The sequence below is a fragment of the Camellia sinensis genome, chromosome 14 (genome assembly GCF_055761805.1).
Source record: "Camellia sinensis isolate YWXY chromosome 14, ASM5576180v1, whole genome shotgun sequence".
Classification (NCBI taxonomy): Eukaryota; Viridiplantae; Streptophyta; class Magnoliopsida; order Ericales; family Theaceae; genus Camellia; species Camellia sinensis.
The window spans coordinates 44,403,291-44,423,612 of NC_138974.1; positions in this window are offsets into that span (position 1 = coordinate 44,403,291).

The window sequence follows — 20,322 nt, forward strand, 5'->3', positions numbered from 1 at the left end:
AAGTTATACACACACATGCACCTCTTTGGCAGTAGAACACGTATACGCACTTGCACTTTCTAGACAATTCTATAATTGAATCATAAATAGAATTAACTTAATACATAATTACTCATTAGCTTAATTAAACACAACTTAGTCTTGATTAATTATAATTAGCACATAACTTAATTAATCATAACTAATCACAAATCTCACATAATTTATTTAGTCTAATTTGACTTCTATTAGAGCCCAATTAATTATATTTAAATTTATCATTCTGAATCAGATTTTTAATTAAACTCTCAAAAGGCTCCAAATATTAAATAAACTTATTTCCAAACTCAATTTTGGTTTCTTAAATTATTAAGGCTTTTAATTTCAGATTAAACTTTAAAATCTTTGTCAATAAATTACATATTCAAATTAGGCACCTCACAAATGAATTTAATTCATAATAATGTTAATTCCTAAGTCATATAACTTAATTAACTCCAATTTGGACCCAATTAATCGAATCTCAATTTTATAAATCTGAATCGAATATTTAATTAAACTCCCATATGGTTCGACACTCGAAATTACAATAATTCAATTCACCATTTATACTCTCTTGAGCCATTTAGGCTTTAACTTCTAATTCCAAAATAAATTCTCAAAAGAATCATATATGAATCAGCCCCCACAACTTTCATAAATCCCAAATTAAATCAGAATAATGGGCAATTAAAATTTAAATCTCCTTAATTAATTAGATGCTAATTATTATACGTGGTGGGGTCGTCACACGTAGTTCCCATCACCCTCAGCCATAATGGATTGGACCAGTCTGGCTTCTACTAGAGAGAAGCCAGAAAGGAACACGTCCTCCTCTCCATATATGATTTCCAATAATGGTGCAGTGGTTCCCTGGGGAGGATGGATCGTAGAATTACTGTACACAGTGGCTATCACTCCTTTGAAGGGCTACTTCACTAACTGATGGACTGTTGATGATACAGCCTTTATCTAATGTAGCTAGGGCCTTCCCAATAGTAGATTAAAAGTAGCCGAAACGTCCATGTCATGGAATTCCACCTCATGCTCAGACGGACCGATTAAGATATGGGTCTTGAACTTTTCCATAACATCCTGGCTTGTATTGTCATAAGCCCGGACGACTTGGGTCGTGGGTGTAAAGTCAACCGGCCTCAAACCGATGGCACAGGCAGTCCTTACCGGACATACATTGATCGCCAATCCGGTATCTACTAACACTACTAGAATCCACTTTTTCCGACTTTCCAAGGTTACATATAAGGGACGGTTGTGGTTGGCACCCTTAGGTGGTAACTCCTTATTTGTAAAATATATCACCGGCGTAATGTCTCCAAATGTAACCAACGATACCAATTGGTCTGCAGTGGTATCGATAGGCAATTTGGTCCGATTCATTGCCTCCAGCAATGCTTGCCTATGCTCCTGGGATGCCATTATTAGCCCCCAGATTGATATGTCATCTTGAATATTCTTGAGTTGTTTCAAGACCAAGTTTTCCTCAACATCCTTCTCTTTTGATCTCTCAGTCTCTTTTCCAGAGGTCTCTAGCTGGTCTAATGCTGCGGGTTTGAAGTACCAACCACTCCGGATCATATGGTTGATCTCGTCAGTATACCAAGTGTTATCCGGGGTCTCATCTTTCCACCATTTGTTAGTGTACGCATGACTTAGGTCGCTGTCTTTCCACCACTCTTTTGCAGTCATAGCCGGGCTAGCATTAGGTTCTATCTGGAGCATGTTAACATCACGCGCCCCTTCATCACACCATTCTTCCTCCACCACAATCTTGGTTTCTGAATCCTGATATTTTCTGAGCTTCCTCAATATACTTTTTTAGTTGCTGGGCTCCCATTTGACCTTTTTGGTAGTTTGAACATCACTCACCGTTGTCTTGGGTTCTTCTTTCTTTTTTCCTTTTCCCTGCTCCAGAGCTATCTTCGTCTGGATCTCCTTTATCTTTCCCCTTTGAAATTGTTCCAGTGCCTATTCTTTCTCAGTCAGAGGTGCAACCTTAGCCATGCCACTAGCAGCAATCTCCTTTTCCTTCCTAATCTCTCCTGTTTGTTCCTCCATATCTGACTATTCCTCACTCAACCATCCATTGCTTGTTTCTGGCTGGCTCGGGTCCCATCATTCCACCTGAACATTGCTTGTATTCTCCTCTTTGGAGAAGTACAAATCCTCCACATCCTCCTCCAAATCAGCCAAATCCTCTTTTAAGTCAGCCAAGTCATTTAGGCCTTGTTCAGGCCGACCATTCTAATGTTGCCCTAACTGGCCTTCCCCGATAGCATTAATGCTGAGAAAGTCCGACAGTATGACCACTGGCTTTGGCTGATTGATGGCCACAATGTATAAACTGGGATCGTACTCCTCCGTGAGCGTGATCTCCTTTTCTATGACACGGGTATCAGATGACCCTGTCCTCAGTGCATTCTTCTCTTTCTCCGTTTCTATTGCCACGGGCCTGGATTGGGTTTGTGGTGTTAGATCCATCATGCACATGTCTGTGCTTTCTGGGACAACCACGTCTAGTTTTGGTAGGTGGGATGAGGTAATGTATGTGCTAGGGTTGAAGGTGGGCGGTAGTGTATGGATGTGGTTAATGTTTCTAGGCGGGGGAATTTGGTTATGTTTAGGAAGTGGGTTGGTTGTTACGTTTGATTTGGAAGGTGGGGCAATGACTTTGTTGTCAATGAGATCCTGGATCTCATGACTTAAACGATAGCACAAGTCTGTAAGATGGCCACGTTGTTAGTGGAAGATGCACTGCTGGTAGGGTCATGTTTGGGTGGCAATGGGTTTGGAAGTGGATGAGGATCAAGAGGCCTGAGATACCCCTTTTCTATTAATAGTTTGAGGGCGCGGGCTGGGCTCATATGGAGGGAAGTAAAAACTCTTTGGTTCTGGGGTGGGCTGGTGTTTTGTGAAAGTTGTGAGGTTATGGTAGCAAAAGGATCAACCATCTTAGCCGTTGAAACAACAGTACTGACATCCGTAGGCCGTGGAATAGTGCTATTGCTAGCATTAGTATTTCGAGAGAATGGCCTTCTTACGGGTTCGCTTGTTCTATGGATGATACCATTTTTGAATGCACTCTCAATCTGGACCCCCAGCTCGTGTAAGAAAGCAAAGGTGGACAACGGTGACACTATCATTCTCTGCAGCATGTCTGGCTTAAGATTCTGGACCACTAGCCTGACTTGCTCTATTTCGGCAGGTCTATTTGTCATTTGGGCTGCCTTGGCTCTCCACTTGGCGACAAAATCAATGAAGGATTCTTTATGGTTCTGGGTAGTAGCCTCTAGCTCACTGATGGTTACCTCTATCTAGGTGTTATATGAATACTGATTAACAAATGCCTTAGATAGCTCCTCTTAGTTCCGTTTTGTTGAGTCTTTTAATTTAGCATACCAAATAGCCACCACATCAGACAAGGTTCTTCCAAACAAGGAAAGCTTATGTGCCCTAGACAAACCCATGGGCCTTAATACATTTGAAAACAATTGGACATGCACAATTGGATCCCCACTCCTGTCGAATCTGTCGATGTGGGGCAGTTTAAATTTCTCTGGTAATCTGACTGAAGCCTCAGTGTACCCATCTTCGATATCCAGAATGGAGTTGAAGCCCTGGGATTTCTTTAATGCTTTCTCTAATCTAGGGATCTTGACCAAGGCCGGATCAATTTCATTGATATCAAAAGGAAAGATTCCTGCGGGGGTTGAACTAGAGGCCTATAAGCCAGAGCCGGGGGAAATATTTCCTGAAGATCTGGGATTTAAGGATTTTCTACTAGTGGAGGTAGAACCGAGTTTGGATGAGTAGTCGGGATCGGATGCACGGTTGATGCGGATGCCCAGATATACATCGTAGATTGGCGATAATTTCATCATGTGCAACCATCCTTTGGTTTATAGAGTCCATGGTTCTCTAGAAAGCCGCTATTATGGAAGGAAATTCCTCCACGTTTTGTGCTATATTTTGTGCCATTGCTGGTCTGGGTGAACTAGATGCTGGTAAACTGATTAAGTGAGAAGGGATAGGTGTTTGCCGAGTGCTTTGTACTGGTGCTGCTGATTGTCTGTTCCTTTTTCGTCGGGTGACTAGCGAAAGTGAGATTAACACTAGCTGGCCACTAACAAGGTCTTGAGCTTTGCAAAGCGCCAAAGCGAGTCCACACAACTTGGGAAATATCGGGTCTTTTGAAGCTATGATGGTAAACTACCTAGCAAAAAGAAAGAAAGAAACACATAATCAAAATCGGACAGTACTTTGGTCCCAATTCACACTAGTCATAACACATAGCTGAATTGTAATCTCCACTGAACTCTGTTTTCAAACTCATACTGATATAAACCATCCTGTACAGTCTCACTGAAAAAGCACATACCAAGTAAAAGAACCAAAACACCCCTATGAGGGGGTAGGGTTACCCTGTCCTAGATTTTTGACATGATCGAGGCTGTACTATTTCAAATAATGAGTTTCACAACATCCTGCAAATGGGTGGCATCCTATCCTAAGTTGGAATAGTCATTACAATTTCACGATATGCAACTAGGTCAAATGGTCGAAAGGGGTACCTCAGCAAGATTACCTAATATACCTCTCACACCTAATACCGAGAAGTGAAAGGAGGGTCAAGCGGTACAGCGGTAATCCAGATCCAAGGGTTATGTTTCCAACATGGCAGCGCCCATGACCTGTCAGCCTTTTGGCCAGCCTTTTGGCAAGCCTTTTGGGCAAGCCTCCGACAAACCGCCCAAGAATAGCAGATGGAAAACACAGTGACCTAAAGTAACCATGCAAATGTAATGCAAAGAACATATAAGTGTAGATAAAATTTCACATCATGAGTTTCAAGTCAAGTTCTCTTGATCCCCAACAGAGCCGCTAGAAGTTGTGGCTTGCTTTTCGTGCTCCTTTTGAATGCGACTAGCCCCACAATTCGGACTTCTGTGGTTCTGAATCTGATTTCACAAAATGCAATGTGAAACAGTGAAAACACAAAAGAGTCCAAATCTAGCAATTCTTTTAGAAAATCGATGTTTGAATCAAATGCCAAAAATGGTCTGCTTTGCCAGATTTTAGAGTCACTACCTAAATATTTTTGAAAAATTTAAGAAACCCGAGACACATGCCAAAGGCCACTTATTCGTCATCACCAAAGTGTCTCGGCTCCGGAACTTAAGTACAAGAAGGGAAGATCATGAATTGAGCACCCCATTCGCCCGATCAAAGATCGACCTCTATTAATCATGATGTGATTTTTATTTACATTATATGCTCTTGTCTCGATTTGTTAGACTAACATTACTATGTGACCCACATAAGTATAGACTAATTTGCAAAGATTGGAACATTTGATTTCACGTTTGTTTGAAAATTGTTTTTGATACTCGTCACTCGAAAATGTGAGTTTGTACATTAATCAATTTGTTCCAATTTTGGCAATTAGCCTCCATCCACAGACATTCAAACAAGTATATCATTTAAGCAATCAGCCTCATGGAAATATGCTTGGCATGGCAACACAAGCATTCGATGCAAGATGCTAAAACTCAAAATTGCTTACCTAGTACTCCGAGTCAAAACGAAGCAAAATAATTAGAAAATATGCATGTTCCTAACTAATGCAATATGACTAAATGCAACGCACACATTATGTAATTTATAGGCTTGGCATGGCATGTGATTCCATCCAAGACATGCGATAAAGCACGTATTCAAGCAATGAATTCGAACATTGATATTGGGTTAGTATGATCAGCCGAACCTTGGATGCATGCAAGACAATGGATGCAAAGTATAAGAATGCTAATTTGAAAAATGATGTTCTATGCTATCCATCGTAAGCAAGTAAGTAAAAGAGAGAAAGACGTGGGGTTGGAAGACATACAACTTATTACATATTGGCCCTCACATAAGAGGGTCCGAATCAGGGTCTGAAAGTCTGAATTAAACAAATTATTATAAAATTGAATGAATAAATAAGCAAAGAATTAACTAGCTAGCTACTCTAATACAACAAGGATAATAATGAGAAATAAACTACCTATCTAAGTTAATTAGCTATAACAATTACAAATAAACAATAATAATAATGATTACAACAATAATTGGAGCATTAATTTACAACATTGATGTAAGCAAGGATGCATAAGGTTGCATGCACAGTGTCCAAGAACTGCTCTGTCTGCCTAGGACTGCTCTGTTTCACCTTCAGCCATTACACTTAGTTTTTTGCAAAACATACTGCTGACCAAACATTGATGGCCGGCCGGCCCCCAATGAAGCCCAACCAGGCCTAAATAAGGCCGGTCGTGCCTTAATTTTATGCGAAATTTTGTTTTGTGCTCTAAAGTGAAAATAGTGCAGACAGAGTTATTCTGAACTCTGTTTGTCCCTCTCACAGTTCTCTGTTATGGGAAAGCCTCAAGAGAAGGTTGGAATTGTTTCCAAAACCATCAATGAGCAATTTGTTTGCTTGATGATTTCGGTCACAATTTGGACAAAATTTAATGAATGCAATGAAAGACAACTATCCTCTCTTTATCATGGGATGAGCTCAAAAGGGGGGAGTCAAGGGTCGTCAAAACACCATGAATTGACGTGTGATGACTCTTGACACATTGGACTAAGCATAACGTCCGGCCAAGCCCAAGCAATATAACTCATTTTCTTTATGTGGGTTGGTTCATTTTAAGCCCAATACATTGGTCTTTGCCATTCTTTAACCCATTTGTCCAAGATGATTGTTACGTCCATTAAAGATTACGTCCATTAAGTGAGAAACATGTCAAACAAGAAATGATTCTCAACATGAAAAAGAGACTATGCCGTTGACAATGAACCTCCGTAGAGATTAAGCTATTAAGTATAGATCTCTAGTTCATGTTTTGAATAACCGTCAACTGATTGAAACAACTCTCAAATGAAATAAATGAATGGTGAATTGATTATTAAAATGAGGCTCTTAAACAAGGAAATTAGACAAGGAAAGGCCAAGAACAATACACAACAAGCTATGTATGCAAACATATGAGACAACAAGCAAACTAATCAAAGCATAAATTAATTAAACAACCTAGGATAGCCCTAAAATAGCCCTTAATGGGTGAAAAACAGTGGCTCAAAGTGCATGAAAAGAGCTTAAGAAGCTAAACAACAAAGAAAGAAAATAAGTCTAGTAAGCAAGAATAAGGAGGGGTAGCTAATCCCTCCACTTTTGAAACCTCAAAGTATGACTTTCAGCCTCTTTTAAACTCTGAAAATCAATTTAGAAAGCAAAGAAAAGGGTGTAAAAATGAGGGTTTGAGCTATAGGTGAAGGTGTAAGAAAGAGTGTTAACTCTTTCTACCCTTTGGTAGCTCTCCAAACCTAAGCTTAGACACTTGAAGGAAGATCAGAACAATACAAAAAATACAAGAACTTGATAGCAAATGATAGAAAAGAGAGCAAGAGAAGAGAATAGTAAGCTTATACCTCTTGAAAGGTAAGCTTTTTGTTGTGAATCAAACTATGTCCAAACACACTCTTAATCTTGAATTGTGATGCTCAAGGCTCAACCAAGGTTCCTAGGCTAAGGTGTGAAGGTGTATATGGTGTATGGATATAAGTTCAAGGTGGTGTAGACACCCCATTTTTGACCGACCTTAAGACTCAGACGTCATCGTTTGAGCACGCGGTGATCGCGCATGTTTGTGCTCGTTTCGAGTTTTCGGAGTTTTCGGCTGAGTGCCTTGCCTCTGGGCCTCTGAACTCTTTGTGTTTTGGCTCGGTTTGTGGACCAAGCCTTGTTGACCTTGCTTGGAGGGGGAGAGAGGTCCGTAGACCACTTTTCCCTCTTGGAGACTAGTTTCCGATTTCCGAAGCCTTCGACCGCGTGCCTTGTCTCGGGACCGCTTAACGTTATCCTCTTGGCTAGGTTTTTGAACCATGTATTATTGCCTTGGTCTAGAGGGACATTGAGGTCTTGTAGACCACTTTTTGTGGCCGTACACCACTTTTCCCTTGTGGATCACTTTTGGTGCCTGTAGACTAGTTTTCGAGGCTTCCGGCTGCACGCCTCGACCTCCGGACTCTTGTCTTGCATCCTTTTTGGTTTGTTTTTGGCACAAACCTTGTTTTCCATGCTTGGAGGGTGGAATGAGGGTTGGAGACTAGTTTCTCTCCGTGAAAATCACTTTTCTTCCCCGCCAACCAGTTTTCTGGTCGGCCAACTGGTCTTGGTGGTCTTTGGACCACCAAAAGTGGTCGACAGCCATGCCACCACTTTGCTTTCTTGGTGCAGACCACCTCTCCCCCCCTACCGACCACTTGGTCTTCTTGTAGACCACTTTAAGTGGTCGGCCGACTAGTGCATGTAGCTGGCTGACCACTTCAAGTGGTCGGCAGCTTTCTTGCAGATATTTTGGTGCCAGCTGTGACAGTTGGTGAGCACAGAAACCATCCTCTATACACGTGTATGGAAGGATTGCATCTAGCTTCAAGCTTGTTCAACAAGCTTGAGGCTTGTTTTTCTATAAAAGGGAGGCTTTCTCTCCCTTCCCCAGGTTCAGAAAAGTTGACTTGAGCTATAGATACACATCTATCTCTATATCTCTCTCTTTGTCTCATTTTTGTGCTTGAAAGTGCTTATTCTTCATACTATTGCACACAAACACACTCAAACACCACCCTTTTGTTGCTGAGGCCCTTTGAGGTTGGTTTTGGAGTTTTTGGATTGGTTTTGATCCAAAAAAGTTGCTGGAGTTGTTGCTCTAAAGTGGTTCTACAAGGGTGAGCTCCTAACCTCTTAATCCCTTGTTTTTGATTAAGCTTTTGGACCTATTTGCATGGTTATTTTGGCTTGACTTTCTACTGCAAAAATTTCTGATTTTGCATGCTTGTAATGTTTGTTTGAGGTCTTTTTTGTGTTAGGGGTGGTCTACCCCCTCCTGTGCCTTGTTTGGCTTTGTTTTACACCATCACTTTAGGCCCTTGAGATCACTTTCTCTTGGCCTTTTGACCAGTGAAATCCAGTAGATTTTCAGTGGTAAAACTTGTGTTTTGAGGTCTTAAATAGGAGAGGGTCATCCCCTCTCCTTGTTTCTTGTATCCTTGCCTTATTTGCCTCATGTTTGAGCATGCTTGTTAAGCTTCTGTTGGCTTATTCTTGACTTGTTTTGGGGGTTATTTTGACATGGAATACCTCTATTATGGCTTGGTTTAGTCATCCTTTGCATGCTATTTACACTTGTAGTGAATCCTCATAAACTAGCTTTGTATGCCTCATGAAGTAGCATGTTTTTCTTGCATGTTTTGGCTCTATCTCAATATGTTCTTGGTGTTGTTTTGCCATGATATATCTCTATCAAGGTTTGGTTTGGTACCCTCATGCATGCTCCATGCACTTGTAGTGCATTTCCATTCACTAGCCTAATGTGTATCATGCTTTAGACCATCATTCTAGCATGCGTTTGGCTTAAATCCAAGAAGCTTTTGTCCATGTTTTAGCATGCTTAAGCTCTGATTTATGTTGTTTTGGTCATGCATGCATTGCTTTGTATAGCCATGGTTCAATCTTGCTCATTAACTTTGTGTATTGAGTCCATTAGCATGCATTGCTTGGAATATTTCCATGATTTGGAATCATTTGAAATGTTATTTCAGTCCACATAATGTTTCCATACACTCACTTTTGTCACTCTTTCAATGCTTTGGAGAGTTGGTGTTTTATGCCTTAAGCATGGGCCATTGCGTATGCTTTCATGCCTAAGCTTGCGAGCTATTATTTCAGTGTGTTTTAGGGGTTATTTTTCCATGATATAACTTTGATTTTTGTTGGTGAATCCATCTCATGCTTGGTTTTGGTAGGTGTAGTGTAATCCTCCCTATTCCCCTTGCATGATCCATGTTTTGGCCCTTCATGTTGGCTTGTTTTGGCTTCCCTCCATACATGTTTTGGCATCATTTTGACATGCTCTAGGACTATTTTGGGTTGCATTTTCCATATGCTTCATGTATTGTATAGCTATTGTGCAAGTGCTTATGCTAGTTTCAAGCTTTGGGCACCATAGCATGCTTTATTTGTATCATGTGCATGATTTGGCATCATTTAACATGACATTTCAGAGCATGTAGTATTTTCATGTTCCCACTTCTTTCACCCTTTGAGTGCCTCTAAGGGTTGTGCATTGTTGCCTTGCTTATGGCCTAGTGTGTATGCATGCATGCTTAGACATTTGAGCCCCCATATCAGCATGCTTTGGTCTTTGTCTTGACCTATTTGAGCTCTGTCTATGGTTGGTTCATGCATTTGTGCCATGTATTGCATGCCTCTTCCATAGTCCTCTTTGCTGGCTTTAATGCTTTAAGGACCCTAGCATACTACGCTTGTATTGTTTGAGTGATTTGGCATCATTTCATACCTAATTTGAGAGCATGTAGTATTGTCACACTTCCATGTTTATCACTTCTTCGCTGCGTTTGAGGGTTGTGCTCTTAGGCCTAGTTGATGAGCCAATGCATGTGCATGTATGTCTCGTATTTCATGTCATCTTTCGTAACATTATGGCCACTGTTTTGGCATGACTGAGGTCCGTCCATATTTGGTTGAAGTCCATTGAGCATGTTTGTTCTCATGTTGTTTGCATGCTTATGTTGCCTTGTATTGTGTATGCATGCCATCAGCATTGTTAGGTTGCTTATGTCGCATTTGCATTGTGTATGCATGCCATTAGCATTGATAGGTTGATTATGTTGCATTGCATTGTGTATGCATGCCTTACATTGTGTTTAGCATGTTTGAGTTGCATTGCATGTTTGCATGTTTGAGTTGCATTGCATTTGTTTGGATTAGGTGTTAGTCCAAACACGAGAAACGAGGGACGTTTCATACTTGAAGTGATGAAACGTGCCTCATTTCTAGGTCGGCGACCCTCTTGATCAAGCATGATAGAGGTTAAGGCATTTATGTGTTATTTGTGCATTCATTCACATTAATTCGTGCAATCTTGGCTTCTCAACCAACATGCATCGAGATGCGTGATTGGTGGCCCGAGGGTCGAGAACTACACTCCCTTGAGATCATGAAATGATAGGGAGGATGGTTGTGCACACATATGTTGCAAATACATTGTCATGTCCCTTCTTGTTCTTTATTGCAGCAAACCGGGAAGTGCAGCAAAAAGTGGTCAGCGGACCAGTTAAAGTGGCTGGCCGACCACTTTTTCTGTTCTGCAGCAAACATAGGTGGTCGGCAGGTGGTTGGCACCACCAACAACTGGTCGACAGCCCTCCTGAGGGTCCCCAAGGTGAGTTAGAAGCTATCTGGAGCTTGGTGCAAGGTTCTGAAAACAATTGAAAACAGAGGCAAGTTGGGGCATCGCGATGGATTTCCGAATGAGGCGGCCGAGCATGCATGCGCTTCTCGCCCCGAGGGCTTATATTTATTGCTTTACTTAGCCTCTTTACTTAGCTGCTTTGTGTAGACGTCCCCGAACGCCCTGGGAGGATTAAGTCCCGTTCTGTTCATTTGGGGTCACTACAGCTCGGACTCTCAAATTGTCACGGTTCTTAATCTGAACCAAAGAGTCCAAATCCGGAAAATCGTTTTGAGAAACAGATTTTTGAAAAGAAGTGCCAAACATGGACTGCTTTGCCAGATACAGAGTCGCCACCTAAATATTTTTTATGGGGGAATTTAGGAAACCCTAACTCGGTGCCAAAGGCCACGTGCCCGTCATCACCAAAGTTGCCTCGGCTCGGGAACTTGGGTATGATTGGGGAAGGTCACTTCGTGAGCACCCCCGCTCGCCCGATCAAAGATCGGCCTCTATTAACCATGATATCTATTTTTGAAAACATTGTGTGTTCTTATTCCGGTTATTAGCCTAGATTACTATGTGATGCGCACAGCATACAAGTATAGATTGGATCGCCTGAATTGGAACAAAACATTTCATGTTTGTTTGTTTGAAAATGGTTTGATGGTGCTACTCGCAAGTAGGCTAAGACGTGGATTTGCCACCCTCAGGTGGGCTTAGAAAACATGATTTTTGCCACTATCTAGTGGGCTTAAAACACACATTTGATGATTTGTTCTAATCCAAATAACCTAACCTTCACCCACAGGCATTCAGGCAGTTATATCACATAAGCAAATAGCCTCATGGTAAGCATGCTATTCATGGCAGTCACTCACACGCATGCAAGGATGCTAAAGCATAAAACATACCGAGTACTCCAAGCCAAAACAAAAACTATGTTAGAAATCATGCATGGTCCTAAACATACAGAAATGCCTAATGCAACACATGCAAAATGCAACTATAGTAGGCTCGGCTATTCTAAACATGGCATATGGAATGCTACAGCTAACATGTATTCAACTTGGAATTGAAAATACAATGCAGTTAGTATGATGCGCCGAGCCCGGTGCATGCAATACAGATGAATGAATGCAAACATGCTGTCATACTGTATGCTAATTGAAACATGCCCTAATCTAACCATCATAAGCGGATAAATAAAAGGGAAGAAAGACGTGTGGTTGGAAGACATGCATCACACTCACGCACACTTATTACAGTTTTGCCCTCGCTCGGAGGGTCCGAATAAATATACAGTCCCGAATAAAAGAATAGTACAGTCCAAATAATACAGTCCAAATAATGTACAAATTCCTAATTAATTAACGAATTAACTAAAAAAAAAAAATAATAAAAAAAATAAAAAAATAAAATAAAACTGGCATGCAAGCCAGGGACTGCCTTGACTCTTCTCCAGGTGATGAATGATGCATGTGCGGGTTGCCTTTGCGCTGAAATCCATGGCGATGCCCCGATTAGCCTCTGTTTGCCTTTTTCTTGAAGTGGGCGCCAAACTCCGGAAAGTTGCTGATTCTTGATTTTTGCTGCAACAGAGAGCAGGAAAGGGGCATAGCAATGTATTTCACAAATATATGCATGCCTCGATCCTCGTGCCACCAATCACGCATATCGATGCATGATGGCCGAGGAGCCGAATTGCGCAATTCAATGTAGAATGAATGCACATGAAAACACAACAAAACCTAACTCCATCATGGATGATCCGGAGTGTCGGTGACTGGGGAATTGAGACGCGTTCCGTCACTCGGAGTACGAAACGCACCTCGTTTCCCGCGCCCGGGCTAACTCCTATTCCGAACACAATGCAATATGCATGACATGCATGAATGCAACTAAGATACAGCCTAGCATGCACAATGCTATGAAAATGAGATGCCTCGAAATGCGTGCACACGGGCACGCAAACCGAGAAAATGCATGAATGCGATCTAAGATACAACCAAGTATGCACAATGCTGTGAAAATGAGATGCCTCGAAATGCGTGCACACGGGCACGCAAACCGAGAAAATGACATACGCAATGCAAATGACATGAAAATATGATATGGGCTTACACTAACATGAGAGAGCCTCAGCCACACTCACATAAGAGGCCGATGGATGAAAATGAAATGCCTCGAAATGCGTGCACACGGGCACGCAAACCGAGGTAATGGCATACGCAATGCAATGGCATGGAAATGACATATAGAATGCAACATGGACTTATACTAACATGAGAGAGCCTCAGCCACACTCACATAAGAGGCCGATGGATGAAAATGAAGTGCCTCGAAATGCGTGCACGCGGGTACGCAAACCGAGGCAATGGCATACGCAATGCAATGGCATGGAAATGACATATAGAATGCAACATGGACTTATACTAACATGAGAGAGCCTCAGCCACACTCACATAAGAGGCCGATGGATGAAAATGAAGTGCCTCGAAATGCGTGCACGCGGGCACGCAAACCGAGGCAATGGCATACGCAATGCAATGGCATGGAAAATGATATGCAAGCATGCTAATGGATTTTCAGCAATGAAATGTGGGGGAAAACAGCCCCAAAGTGAGGCGAAAACACACCCGATGCATGGAATAGTCCCGAAGCATGAATTTTGGGACCCGAAATGGCCTATAGCTATACCAAACATGCACAATATGGATATGCAATGAATAGACAGAAGCAAGGCAGCCCAAAAATTAGCATTTTACTAGTACAAAGCATGGCCAAACAGCAAGCAAAGATAGGGCAACAATGGCATGCAAAAATGGCCCTAAACATGAGGTTATGAAGCAAGTGGTATATGTAAAACCCAAACTGAAAAATTCCCTTCTACAACATTGAAGAGGGACCAAAAATAAGCATATTTACAGAATTGTAAAAACTCCAAAACAGTATACAAACATGCTAGAAATGCAATGCAAAATGAGGCTCAAAAGAGGCTATAACACAAAGTATGCAAAGCATTCACCAAACAGCCAAAGACCCTTAATGAAACATGTTAAGAAGGTCAAAATAAGACTATTTCTAGGCCTGTAAAAAGACCAAAAACAGAAGCATGATAGGCTGCCAAAGCATGCAAAAATGGGGACCAAAAGAGAGATATAACATGAAGTGACATATGGAGGTCCCAAACAGTGATGAGCCCTTCTTCAATGTTGAAGAGGGGCTCAAAATAAGCCTATTTACAGAACTATAAAACACCCAAAAATGGAAGCATAATGGGTTGCCAAAGCATGCAAGAAAATTGACATACAAGGGGATATTGAAGCAAGTGCAATATGGGGGCCTCAAACAGGGTTGAGCCCTTAATGAAACAAGAAAATGAGCTTAAAAGAAGGCCACTTCCAGTTTTGGTCGGAGCTCAACTCAGCAAGCATGTATGGCTTAAAGATGGTGCCAAAATGAGCTAGAAAAGAGGGCAATTGGACTTACCTTTGAAGACCAACACTTTTGTTGCTTCTTGGACCAGGTTTGGTGACTCTAAGCTGCTGGAATCCCCTCCTTTGCTGCTGGAATGGAGTGGTGATGGTAGAGCTTGAAGATGATGAAGAAATGGAGCCCAAAACTTGAAGGAAATGGGGTGATATGTATCTATCTCCTCCAAGCAACTCTTGTAACCCTTTCTCTAGAGTTGGGAGGCTCTCTATATGGATAAGAGATGGAGAGAAGAGTCTAGCCAAAGTGGAGGCAAAATGAGGCCTTTTTTCCCTCCAAAAAGGTCCCCCGGATGTAGATATTTTTGGGGGAAAACCAAGGCACAGCTGGAATGTACTCAACCTGAAGAAGCAGGCCAGCCTGACATTTTGGCTGCAGGTGGCCGGCCGGCCACTTCCCCTAGCCGGCCGGCTAGGTCAAAGGAAAAAAGTGGCCGGCCGGCCAGAAAAAGTGGCCAGCCACCCCCTAGGATGAAGCCCCATAAGTTAGCTTTCCAATGGCGCAAACCTTGCATTAAAATTCCTCCTGTAGAAAAAGTTATGCCCTTTTCCGTGAAGCCGCGCAGATTCGGTCTAAGCGGACTTCAACCAACCACATCTCTCCCCCCCGGACTTGGACTTGGGATATTCTTGAGTGAAAAATGAAACCCTGGAAGTAAGCTTTCCAATGGTGGTGGCCTCACATCTTAATTCCTCTTGTGCAAAGAGTTACGCCCGTTTCGGTGAAGCCGCGCAGATTTTTCTCCTTCCCGGATTCATGCTGAACCACTTTTGACCAAAAAGAAGTTGGCTTTTCAGAAAAATTGCTGGCCTCCCACCCTCCTACAAGCTTTCTAACAGTGAAAATAAGGTCTCCATCAAAAATGAGCCCAAACTGATGCAAAATGAAGGTTCGGGGGCCAAAACGCGCAGCCCGAGGCCCCGAAAACTGGCTGTTAGGCACCGGGAGTAGTGTTCGACCACGAAGTGGGTCTCTCAGACCTCAGTGTCCCTCAAAAGGGAGCAAATAAGAAGTATGCCAATAACCGGAGCAATAGGAGATGGTTAAGCGGTCCCGAACTGAGGCACACGGCCTGACAACTCCGAAAACCGGGAACTGGACTCCGAAATGGGCAAAATGGCCCGCGGCCTCAGAATGTAGCCCACGGCCACTAAGAGATGGTCTACAGGACCTCTTCCTCTCCCCAGGAAAAGAAACAGAGAAAACCGAGTCTGGTTCGCAAACCGAGGCAAGGCACAGAAGAGGGTTCGGAAGTCCGGAGGCAGGGCTCGCAGCCAGGACTCTGCAACTTCTGAACGAGCACGATATGCAAAATCACCGAGTGCTCAACTGGTGACGTCTGAGTCTTAAGGTCGGTCAAAAATGGGGTGTCTACAGTTGCCCCTCTTTGACAGAACTCGGAAGTCACAAATGACGGGAGTGAATGTCAAAGCCCAGAGACGACCCATTTTTGACAAGGCCGAAGACTTAGACAAAGCAGATAAGATAGACAAAGATGTGCCCGCAGGTAGGGGCAAAATGCAAATGATATGCCAGAAGATTTTGAAGATTGGGCTTATACGCTACGCGAGGCCGGTTTTGAAAGTTGGACTTATACGCTACGCGAAGCCGGTTATCACTCATGATCATGCAAAGAGAGCTGTAATGAAGCAATTATGCGAAATAAATGCAACATTTTAAGCGAATGCTAGGCAAGCAAGTAAACTCGAGCCAAACTACACTTCGTGTAGAAAGGATGTAAGAAAATTATGGAATTCTCACTGCAAATGCAGTGTGCATGTGTGATAGATACACAGAGCAAATATGTGATTGATACACAAAAAGGTGAACACAAAGTGTGATAGATGCACTAAGTGAACAAGTATGATAGATACACAAAGCGAGAGTGTGTGATTGATACACAAAAAGGTGAGCACAAAGTGTGATAGATGCACTAAGTGAGCAAAGCGAGTGTGTGATAGATACACTATTTGAGCAAAGTGTAATTGATATACAAAGGGTGAAGTGAGCAAAGTGTGATGGATACACACTAAAGGTGAACACAAAGTGTGATAGATGCATTTAGTGAACAGAGTATGATGGATATACTAAAAGCGAACACAAAGTGTAATAGATGCACTATGTGAGCAAAGTGTGATTGATACACTAAAAGTGAACACAAAGTGTGATAGATGCACAATGTGAGCAAAGTATGATTGATATACTGAAAGTGAACACAAAGTGTGATAGATGCACAATGTGAGCAAAGTATGATTGATATACTAAAAGTGAACACAAAGTGTGATAGATGCACAATGTGAACAAGTATGATTGATATACTAAAAGTGAACACAAAGTGTGATAGATGCACAATGTGAACAGAGTATGATTGATATACTAAAAGTGAACACAAAGTGTGATAGATGCACTTAGTGAATAAAGTATGATTGATATACTAAAAGTGAACACAAAGTGTGATAGATGCACTTAGTGAATAAAGTATGATTGATATACTAAAAGTGAACACAAAGTGTGATAGATGCACTTAGTGAATAAAGTATGATTGATATACTAAAAGTGAACACAAAGTGTGATAGATGCACTTAGTGAATAAAGTATGATTGATATACTAAAAGTGAACACAAAGTGTGATAGATGCACAATGTGAACAAGTATGATTGATATACTAAAAGTGAACACAAAGTGTGATAGATGCACAATGTGAACAAGTATGATTTATATACTAAAAGTGAACACAAAGTGTGATAGATGCACTTAGTGAACAAAGTATGATTGATATACTAAACGAATGAAGTGTGATTGATACACTAAATGAAAGAAGTGTGATTGATACACAAAATGAGAATGTATGTGATAGATGCACAAAAGTGAATGAAGAAAAGTGTGATAGATACACTAAAGAAATGATCTTCAACCAAACTTCTTTGAACGAACCGTACGTACGATATCATGCATGAATGAGAAAGAAACTTGATAGGTATAATGCAATACAATGCATGATGTTTAATGAACGCAATAAACAAGCGTAGCGGCGCTTTAGAAAGCACCTCACGAGGTGAGTGGCGGTGAACCGCTCTTCTCCGATGGGGATCGCCCCTTGTGCTCTTCGAACACTTACCTTCAATCTTACAGTATAAAGGCTCTGAAATATTGACAAGGATTCTTCACGTAGAACACTTTGGATGTTGCCTTTCTTCCTGATCATATTCACAACTTTCCCTATTCTCCAACGGGGTGACAGACTAGGTTGGTTCAGTATCCAGAATTGAGGTGCATACACGCTATCTCAACCTATGGGGCTTCCATACAGATTTCAAGCCGAGGACATGCCTCTGGGTATTTAAACCAGACTTTAGTCCCAGAAATCCTGAACCTTTATGTTCTAGGCATCAGCCATTCGAACTCTAGTTTCCACCGTCGCAGTTGGTCTCCTAGGAACTCATTGCAAACATAGCCAAGATGCCTCTGGCAGGGAATGGTACTCAGGGAGAGCACTTGATCGCCATTCTGGCTTGAAGCAGACTTGATCTTGAGCTTGAGGTAGAGGCACACTCATACTTCGGAGCATTGGCAAAACCTGAAGAGGTACACACGGAATGCAGTCTCGGAACTTACTGAAGTTGAAACAAACTCAGATGCTCGACATTTCCTCTTTTGCTTTTGCTTTGTAGTCTGGAACCCATATAGCTTCAGATAGGTCCTGATTTTTATTGTTCTGACATGACCTGGGTTGAACCCTGCGGTTTTATGAAAGAACGAATCTTGTTTTGCACAGATGTGGAGAATGGCATGGCACTCGGAGCACAAAACGATTTTATTTTGGAATTGGTAAATGAGTTTTTGACCGGGTATCGAGCCTACGATCGAACACAGCAAAACGACTCAACAAGGAAATAAAATGCACGCAACCTAGACACATCGAGTAACACTCGAAATGACTCAAAAACAAGAATCGAGACACAAAACAAAAGACACGACACACAGACGTGCACCGGGAGCCTGTTTCACCGGGTAGTGTTCCCCACCCTTTCTCATTTGTGGTTCTCTCATCACTCGGCCCTCAAGCTCTGTTTTTCTGAAAAAGCCCTCTTCTCACTTTTTCTCTCATCGTACATCTCCCTATTCTTCAATCTCTCGTTTTTCAACCCTCCCCTGGGTGGTTGATGGACGAACAGCAAATTGTGGGCTCGCGCCCTTAGCGTTCTGCTAGATTCTTTTTCTTCTGCTCATAGCAGTGAGTTCCTCTCTCAGAGGGGTTGCGCTGCAACAGGATGTGTAGCAAATCGGCAGCTAACATCGGTTGATGATGCTCTGTTGGGGAATTCGGACGTGATCAGATCTGTCCAGATGATGGAGTGGAATATCTTGTCCCATTCTAGTTTGTGCTTCGCACTTTGCTTGATACCTCGTTGCTTGGAGGATGTGAGAGCTTTCTGCCCTTTGTTGTGCCCTTTTCTGGCGAATACGGTGCCCTTTCGACAAGTAGAGTGCCCTTTCCGGCAAGTATTTTGACAAAGGGGAAAAGACAGAACACCTGACTCAACTGTGCCCTTAGTTCATCATTTTGACCATTTTTGTTTGTTTTCTCTTAAAAGATTTTGACCAAAATGAGAGTTAGATTAACGCGCTTGTTCAATTTTCTGATTTAAAATCATGCAAGTTAGGCTGTGAGCACTGAAAATTTTCCTCTTTTGGGTCCAAGAAATGGTCCAGTTTTAAAAATGGAATACTTTTCGAGAAGAATAGTCAACCTTAGTAAAAATTCTCAAAAACTATTATTGCAAATGACCACTGCTCAAGGAGTACGGAACCTACTCTCGAGATGCACAACCTCGAATTCGAAGGAAGATTGCCCCTTGCTTGAGGGGAATTGCATGGCAACGAAAAGTTGCCCCTTGTTTGAACGGCACCGCGGTGCATTGAATGGCAACGGAAAGTTGCCCCTTGTTTGAATAGCACCGCAGCGCATTGAATGGCAACGGAAAGTTGCGCCTTGTTTGGATGGCACCACAGCGCATTATAGGCAGTCCTCAGAGCGACAAACACAACCAAATCCTCAGATACAGAGAAGACAAAGATAACTAGAACCATCACATGGACACAATCGAATTGTTTTACGGCTGGACTTCAGAATGAAGTTGCCTACGTATCCCAAAGATGGGAATCAAGCCTTACGTAGTTCGGGGTTAAGGTACACTCGGGTATTAACCTCTCCTTTTTAGGCTCTAACTTTTGCCAAAGCGCCCGTTGCGGGTTTTCGACCTTGCGAGCTTTGTTCTTCTTTCTTTTCAATTCTTTTCATTTTTTTTTGATTTTCTTTTTTGTTCTTTTCTTTGCATATTTCTTTTTTTTGTTCTCTTTTTTGTATTTTTCTCTTGCTCTAACTTTTGCCTGGGTCGCCCTTCCGAGTTTTCGGCCCAGCGAGCCTCTCAAGGGTAAAAGTGTAGTTTTGTCCATGTCAAATGGTTTTGAGATCATGAAGTCATCTGAATCCAGG